A 9539-nucleotide genomic window follows, 5' to 3' on the forward strand; every position below is an offset into this window, starting at 1 on the left:
TAAAATGCAATAAAATAAATAAATGGGAAAAAAAAAAAAAAAGAAAGGAACAACCAGTACCAGCCACTCCAAAAACATACCAAATGGTAAAGAGCATCAACACAATGAAGAAACCGCATCAACTAACAGGCAAAACAACCAGCTAGCATCAAAATGGCAGGATCAAATTCACACATAACAATATTAACCCTAAATGTAAATGGACGAAATGCCCCAGTCAAAAGACACAGACTGGCAAATTGGATAAAAACCCAAAACCCATCAGTGAGCTGTATCCAGGAAACCCATCTCACATGCAGGGATACACAAAGGCTCAAAATAAAGGGATGGAGGAAGATTTACCAAGCAAATGGAGAACAAAAAAAAAGCAGGAGTTGCAATTCTCATCTCAGATAAAATACACTTTAAACCAACAAAGATCGAAAGAGACAAAGGAGGACATTACATAATGGTAAAAGGATCAATGCAACAAGAAGAGCTAACGATCCTAAATATATACGCACCCAATACAGGAGCACCCAGGTACATAAAGCAAGTTCTCAATGACCTACAAAGAGACTTAGACTCCCACACAATAATAGTGGGAGACTTTAACACTCCACTGTCAATATTAAATAGATCAATGAGACAGAAAATTAACTAGGATATCCAGGACTTGAACTCAGACCTGGACCAAGCAAACCTAACAGACATTTACAGAACTCTCCACCCCAAATCCACAGAACATACATTCTCCTCAGCACCACATCACACCTACTCTAAAATTGACCACATAATTGGAAGTAAATCACTCCTCAGCAAATGCAAAAGAAAGGAAATCATAACAAACAGTCTCTCAGGCCACAGTGCAATCGAGTTAGAAATCAGAATTCAGAAACTAACTCAGAATCACACAGCTTCATGGAAACTGAAGAACTGGCTTTTGAATGTTGACTGGATAAACAATGAAATGAAGGCAGAAATAAAACTGTTCTTCAAAACCAACGAGAACAAAGACACAACATACCAGAATCTCTGGGGCACATTTAAAGCAGTGTCTAGAGGAAAATATATAGCAATAAATGCCCATATGAGAAGCAAGGAAAGATCTAAAATCGACACCATATTATCAAAACTGAAAGAGCTAGAGGAGCAAGACCAAAAAAAACTCAAAACCTAGCAAAAGACAAGAAATAACTAAGATCAGAGCAGAACTGAAGGAGATAGAAACACAAAAAAAACCCTTCAAAAAATCAATAAGTCCAGAAGCTGGTATTTCGAAAAGATCAACAAAATAGACAGACCACTAGGCAGATTAATAAAAAAGAAAAGACCAAATTGATGCAATAAAAAGCAATAAAGGGGATATCACCACAGATTCCATAGAAATTCAAACCATAATCAGAGATTATTACAGACAACTCTATGCACATAAACTAGTAAGCCTGGAAGAAATGAATAAATTCCTGGACACTTGCCTCCTCCCAAGCCTAAACCAGGAAGACGCCAAAACCCTGAATAGACCAATAACAAGGTCTGAAGTTGAGGCAGCAATTAAGAGCCTACCACCCGGTTGGGGGAAAGTAACTCCTGCTGCTGCACTATGGCGTCCATGGGGACCCTCGCCTTTGATGAATATGGGCGGCCTTTCCTTATCATCAAGGATCAAGACTGCAAGTCCCGTCTTATGGGCCTTGAGGCCCTCAAGTCTCATATCATGGTGGCAAAGGCTGTAGCAAATACAATGAGAACATCACTTGGACCAAATGGGCTTGATGAGATGATGGTGGATAAGGATGGCGATGTGACTGTAACTAATGATGGCGCCACCATCTTAAGCATGATGGATGTTGATCATCAGATTGCCAAGCTGATGGTGGAACTATCCAAGTCACAGGATGATGAAATTGGAGATGGAACCACAGGAGTGGTTGTCCTGGCTGGTGCCTTGTTAGAAGAAGCCGAGCAGTTGCTAGACCGAGGCATTCACCCAATCAGAATAGCTGATGGCTATGAGCAGGCTGCCCGCGTTGCTATTGAACACCTGGACAAGATCAGCGATAGTGTCCTAGTTGACAAAAAGGACACCAAACCCCTGATTCAGACTGCAAAAACCACGCTGGGCTCCAAAGTGGTCAACAGTTGTCACCGACAAATGGCCGAGATTGCTGTGAATGCCGTCCTCACTGTAGCAGATATGGAGCGGAGAGATGTCGACTTTGAGCTTATCAAAGTAGAAGGCAAAGTGGGTGGCAGGCTGGAGGACACTAAACTGATTAAGGGTGTGATTGTGGACAAGGATTTTAGTCACCCACAGATGCCGAAAAAAGTGGAAGATGCTAAGATTGCAATTCTCACATGTCCATTTGAACCACCCAAACCAAAAACGAAGCATAAGCTGGATGTGACCTCTGTAGAAGATTATAAAGCCCTTTCAGAAATATGAAAAGGAGAAATTTGAAGAGATGATTCAACAGATCAAGGAGACTGGTGCTAACCTAGCAATTTGTCAGTGGGGCTTTGATGATGAAGCAAATCACTTACTTCTTCAGAACAACTTGCCTGCAGTGCGCTGGGTAGGAGGACCTGAAATTGAGCTGATTGCCATTGCAACAGGAGGGCGGATCGTCCCCAGGTTCTCAGAGCTCACGGCCAAGAAGCTGGGCTTTGCTGGTCTTGTACAGGAGATCTCATTTGGAACGACTAAGGATAAAATGCTGGTCATCGAGCAGTGTAAGAACTCCAGAGCCGTAACCATTTTTATTAGAGGAGGAAATAAGATGATCATTGAGGAGGCGAAACGATCCCTTCACGATGCTCTGTGTGTCATCCGGAACCTCATCTGTGATAATCGTGTAGTGTACGGAGGAGGGGCTGCCGAGATATCCTGTGCCCTGGCAGTTAGCCAAGAGGCAGATAAGTGCCCCACCTTAGAATAGTACGCCATGAGAGTGTTTGCTGATGCACTGGAGGTCATCCCCATGGCCCTTTCTGAAAACAGTAGCATGAATCCCATCCAGACTATGACCGAAGTCTGAGCCAGACAAGTGAAGGAGATGAACCCTGCTCTTGGCATTGACTGTTTGCACAAGGGGACAAATGATATGAAGCAACAGCATGTCATAGAAACCTTGATTGGCAAAAAGCAACAAATATCTCTTGCAACACAAATGGTTAGAATGATTTTGAAGATTGATGACATTCGTAAGCCTAGAGAATCTGAAGAATGAAGACATGGAGATACTATGTAGTAAGATCTACTGTGATTAAATAAATGGATGTCTTGTGGAAAAAAAAAAAAAAAAAAAAGAGCCTACCACCCAAAAAGGCCTAGGCCCAGACAGATTCACAGCTGAATTCTACCAGACATACAAAGAGGAGCTGGTATCATTCCTTCTAAAACTATTTCAAACAATCCAAAAAGCGGGAATCCTTCCTAAATCATTTTATGAGAACAACATCATCCTGATACCAAAACCTAGCAGAGACTCAACAAGAAAAGAAAACTTCAGGCCAATATCCATGATGAACATAGATGCAAAAATCTTCAGTAAAATACTGGCAAACCAATTGCAACAGCACATCAAAAAGCTTATCCACCATGATCAAGTAGGCTTCAACCCGGGGATGCAAGGCTGGTTCAACATACACAAGTATATAAACGTAATTCACCACATAAACAGATCCAAAGACAAAAATCACATGATTATCTCAATAGATGCAGAGAAGGCCTTTGACAAAATTCAACAGCCCTTTATGCTAAAAACTCTCAATAAACTAGGTGTTGATGGAACACATCTCAAAATAATAAAAGCTATTTATGACAAACCCACAGCCAATATCATACTGAATGGGCAAAAACTGGAAGCATTCCCTTTGAAATCTGGCACTAGACAAGGATGCCCTCTCTCACCACTCCTATTCAATATAGTACTGGAAGTTCTAGCCAGAGCAATCAGGCAAGAAAAAGAAATAAAGGGTATTCAAATAGGAAAGGAGGAAGTCAAATTGTCTCTATTTGCAGACGACATGATTGTATATCTAGAAAACCCCATCGTCTCAGCCCCAAATCTCCTGAAACTGATAAGCAACTTCAGCAAAGTCTCAGGATACAAAATCAATGTGCAAAAATCACAAGCATTCCTATACACCAATAACAGACTTAAAGAAAGCCACATCAAGAAGGAAATGCCATTCACAATTGCTATAAAGAGAATAAAATACCTAGGAATACAACTAACAAAGGATGTAAAGGACCTCTTCAAGGATAACTACAAACCACTGCCCAAGCAAATAAGAGAGAACACAAACAGATGGAAAAACATTTCATGCTCATGGTCAGGAAGAATCTATATTGTAAAAATAGCCATACTGCCCAAAGTAATTTATAGATTCAATGCTATCCCCATCAAGTTACCTATGACCCTCTTCACAGAACTGGGAAAAACCACCTTAAATTTCACATGAAACCAAAAGACAGCCCACATAGCTAAGACAATTCTAAGCAAAAAGAACAAAGCTGGAGGCATCATGCTACCTGACTTCAAACTATACTATAAGGCTACAGTAATCAAAACAGCATAGTACTTGTATCAAAATATAGATATTGATCAATGGAACAGAACAGAGGCCTTGGAGGCAATGCCACACATCTACAGCCATCTGCTCTTTGACAAACCTGACAAAAACAAGCAATGGGCAAAGGATTCCCTGTTTAATAAATGGTGTTGGGAAAACTGGCTAGCCATGTGCAGAAAGCAGAAACTGGACCCCTTCCTGACACCTTACACTGAAATCAACTCTAGATGGATTAAAGACTTAAACATAAGACTTAACACCATAAAAACCCTAGAATAAAACCTAGGCAAAACCATTCAGGACATAGGCATAGGCAAGGACTTCATGACCAAAACACCAAAAGCATTGGCAACAAAAGCCAAAATAGACAAATGGGACCTAATCAAGCTCCACAGCTTCTGCACAGCAAAAGAAACAGTCATTAGAGTGAATCGGCAACCAACAGAATGGGAAAAAATTTTTGCAATCTACCCATCTGACAAAGGGCTGACATCCAGAATCTACAGAAAAGTGAAACAGATTTACAAGAAAAAAAAAAAAAACAAGCCCATTCAAAAGTGGGCAAAGGACATGAACAGACACTTTTCAAAAGAAGACATACATGAGGCCAACAAACATATGAAAAAATGCTCATCATCGCTGGTCATTAGAGAAATGCAAATCAAAACTACATTGAGATACCACCTCACGCCAGTTAGAATGGCGATCATTAAAACATCTGGAGATAACAGATGCTGGAGAGGATGTGGAGAAATAGGAACACTTTTACACTGTTGGTGGGAGTGTAAATTAGTTCAACCATTGTGGAAGACAGTGTGGCGATTCCTCAAGGACCTAGAAATAAAAATTCCATTTGACCCAGCAATCCCATTACTGGGTATATATCCAAAGGATTATAAATTTTTCTACTATAAAGACACATGCAAACAAATATTCATTGCAGCACTGTTTACAATAGGAAAGACTTGGAACCAACCCAAATGCCCATCGATGATAGACTGGACAGGGAAAATATGGCACATATACACCATGGAATATTATGCAGCCATCAAAAGCGATGAGTTCGTGTCCTTTGTAGGGACATGGATGAACCTGGAAACCATCATTCTCAGCAAACTGACACAAGAACAGAAAATCAAACACCGCATGTTCTCACTCACAGGTGGGTGTTGAACAATGAGAACACATGGACACAGAGAGGGGAGCATCACACACTGGGGTCTGTAGGCAGGAAAAAGGGGAGGGACAGCGAGGGGTGGGGAGTTGGGGAGAGATAGCATGGGGAGAAATGCCAGATATAGGTGAAGGGGAGGAAGGCAGCACATCACACTGCCGTGTGTGTACCTATGCAACAATCTTGCATGTTCTTCACATGTACTCCAAAACCTAAAATGCAATAAAAAAGTAAAAATAAAAATAGAAAAAGAAATATCCCAAATACAACTAAATGTAACTGTTCATTTCCTTCATATAAGCAGCAATAAGACTAGCAGTGGACTTCTCAACAGAACAATGGAAGCCAGAATCCAATGTAATTAAATTTTAAAAGTGCTATATGATAGGCCACAAAATGAGCCTCAATAAATTCAAGAAACTTAAAATTATATCAAGCACTCTCTCAGACCACAGTGAAATAAAACTGGAAATCAACCCCAAAAGGAACCTTCAAAACCATGAAAATACATGGAAATTAAATAACTTACTCCTGAATGAGCATTGGGTCAAAAATGAAATCAAGATGGAAATTAGAAACTTCTTTGAACTGTAAAACAATAATGACACAACCTATCAAAACCTCTGAGATACAGCAAAGGCAGTGCTAAGGAGAAAGTTCATAGCCCTAAATCTTTTTTTTTTTTTTTTTTTTTTTCAGAGATGGGGTTTCTCCATGTTGGCCAGGCTGGTCTCGAACTCCTGACCTCAGGTGATCCGCCCACCTTGGCCTCCCAAAGTGCTGGGATTACAGGCGTGAGCCACTGCACCCAGCCTAGCCCTAAATCTTTACATCAAAAAGTCTGAAAGAGCACAAACAGACAATCTAAGGCCACATCTCAAGGATCTAGAGAAACAAGAACAAACCAAATCCAAACCCAGCAGAAGAAAGGAAACAACCAAGATCAGAGCAGAACTAAATAAAATTGAAACAAAAAAAAAAAAATACAAAAGATAAATGAAACAAAAAGCTGGTCCTTTGAGAAGATAAATAAAATTGATAGACCATTAGCAAGATTAACCAAGAAAAGAAGAGGGAGAATCCAAATAACCTCATTAAGAAACAAAACAGGAGATATTACAGCTGACACCAATGAAATACAAAACATGATTCAAGGCTGCTATAAACACCTTTATGCACATAAACTAGAAAGCCTAGAAGAGTAGGATAAACTCCTGGAAAAATACAATCTTCCTATCTTAAATCAAAAAGAAACAATCAGACATCCCGAACAGACCAATAATACGCAGAGAGATTGAAATGGTAGTTTAAAAATTACCAACAAAAAAAATATCCAGGGCCAGATGGATTCACAGATGAATTCTACCAGACATTCAAAGAACAATTGGTACCAATCCTTTTGACACTATTCCACAAGATAGAAGGAACCCTCCCTAAATCATTCTATGAAGCCAGCATCCCCCTAATCCCAAAACCAGGAAAGGGCATAACCAAAAGAGAAAACTACAGACCGATATCCCCAATGAACATAGACATTAAATCCTTAACAAAATGCTAGCTAACAACATATCAAAAAGATAATCCACAATAATCAAGTGGGTTTCATATCAGGGATTCAGGGATGGTTTAACATATGCAATCAGTAAATGTGATGAATCACATAAACAGAATTAAAAACAAAAAAAAATCACATGATCATCTCAATAGATGCAGAAAAAGCATTCACAAAATCCAGCATCCCTTTAGATTAAAACTCTCAGCAAAATCAACATACAATGAACATACCTTAATGTGATAAAAACCGTCTATGACAAACCCACAGCCATCATAATACTGAATGGGGAAAAGTTGAAAGCATTCCCTCTGAGAACTGGAACAAGACAAGGATGCCAACTCTCACCACTCCTCTTCAACATAGTACTGGAAGTCCTAGCCAGAGCAATCAGACAAGAAGAAATAAAGGGCACTCAAATCAGAAAAGAGGAATTCAAACCATCACTGTTTGCTGATGATATGAATGTTTACCTAGAAAACCCTAAAGATTCCTCCAGAAAGCTCCTAGAACTGATAAAAGAACTCAGTAAAGTTTCCAGATACAAAATTAATGTAGACAAATAAGTTGCTCTTCTATACACCAACAGTTACCAAGCTAAGAATCAAATCAAGAACTCAACCCCTTTTACAATAGCTTCAAAAACAAAATAAAATACTCAGGAATACACCTAACCAAGGAGGTGAAAGACCTCTACCATGAAAACTACAAAACAGTACTCAAAGAAATCATAGATGACACAAACAAATGGAAACACATCCCATGCTCATGGATGGGTAGAATCAATACTATCCTGACAGGCCCAAGTATGTGATGTTCCCCTCCTTGAATGGGAGGTACACTTCTGGGGAATTGTCACATTTTTTTAATTTTTAATTTTTGTGAGCACATAGTAGGTATATATATTTATGGACTACACAAGATACTTTGATACAGGCATGCAATGCATAATCACATCATGGAAATGGGGTATTCATACTCTCAAGCATTCATCCTTTGTGTTACAAACAATCTAATTACACTCTTTTATTTTTAAATGTACAATTAAATTATTATTCACTATAGTCACCTTGTTGTGCTATCAAATAGGTCTTATTTATTCTTTTGATTTTTTTTGGACCCATTAATCATCCACTCCCACTTCCCTTCCCAGCCTCTACTAGCCATCCTTGTACTCTCTATCTCCATAAGTTCAATAGTTTTGATTTTTTTTAGCTCCCACAAACTAGTGAGAACATGTGAAGTTTGTCTTTCTTTGCCTGGCTTATTTCACTTAATATAATGACCTCCAGTTCCATCCATGTTGTTGTAAATGACAACATCTCATTCTTTTCACAGCTGAATAGTATTCCATTATGTATATGTACCACATTTTCTTTATCCATTTATCTGTTGATGGACACTTAGGTTGTTTCCAAATCTTGGCTATTATGAATAGTGCTGCAATAAACATGGAGTGCAGATATCTCTTTGATATACTGATTTCCTTTCTTTTGGGTAAATACCTAGCAGTGGGATTGCTGTATCATATGGTAGTGCTATTTGAGGAATCTTCAAACTGTTCTTCATAGTGTTATTACTAATTTACATTCCCACCAAGAGCCTATGATGGTTCCCTTTTCACCACATTCTCTCCAGCTTTTTTTATTGCCTGTATTTTGGATAAAAGACATGTTAACAAGGTGAGATGATATTTCATTGTAGTTTTGATTTGCATTTCTCTAGTGATCAATGATGAGCACCTTTTAATATGCCTGTTTGTCATGGTATGTTTGAGAAATGTCTATTCTAATCTCTTGCAGAATTGCCACATTTAAACCCAAACTAAATTTCTAAACCATGTATTCCATTGGGAGCTGGGCATTGGTCACCTGGTTCTCTTTTTCAGTTTCTTCTTTAAGTATCCAGGCCATCTTTCAATGGCACCTGCTACTAAGGTTTTATAGAGAGCACAAACAGTTCAGCAAACATCACAGGTAGCTGAAAATGCTGGGTATAGCTTCATATAAATACAGTAATGTTCAGTCAGACTGGATGCAGTCAAGAAATCCAAACATGAAACAAAGTCTAAGAGTCCCAGCAGGCAATTTCCATGTCTTCTGTTAGAATAAGTTTGGCAGTCTCATACTCAGAAAAGGTATACAGCCATAACCCAGGGTACACTTAAAAGGAACCTGGAGGGGGTTGGATCCAAGATGGCCGTTTAGGAACAGCTCAGGATTGCAGCTCCCAGTGAAAGCGCAGAGGGTGAGTGGA

At 39.2% G+C, this 9539-nt stretch overlaps 1 pseudogene across 1 annotated transcript; it reads left to right on the forward strand.

Moving 5' to 3' along the window:
- The first annotated feature begins 1554 nt into the window (after positions 1-1554).
- LOC116547251 lies at positions 1555-3230 on the forward strand (annotated as a pseudogene). Its single transcript, XR_004266995.1, has one exon. The product of XR_004266995.1 is annotated as a T-complex protein 1 subunit epsilon pseudogene (transcript).
- The last annotated feature ends 6309 nt before the right edge of the window (positions 3231-9539 follow it).

Source organism: Sapajus apella, unplaced genomic scaffold (assembly GCF_009761245.1).
Source record: "Sapajus apella isolate SASKATOON/1434 unplaced genomic scaffold, GSC_monkey_1.0 scaffold2497, whole genome shotgun sequence".
NCBI lineage: Eukaryota > Metazoa > Chordata > Mammalia > Primates > Cebidae > Sapajus > Sapajus apella.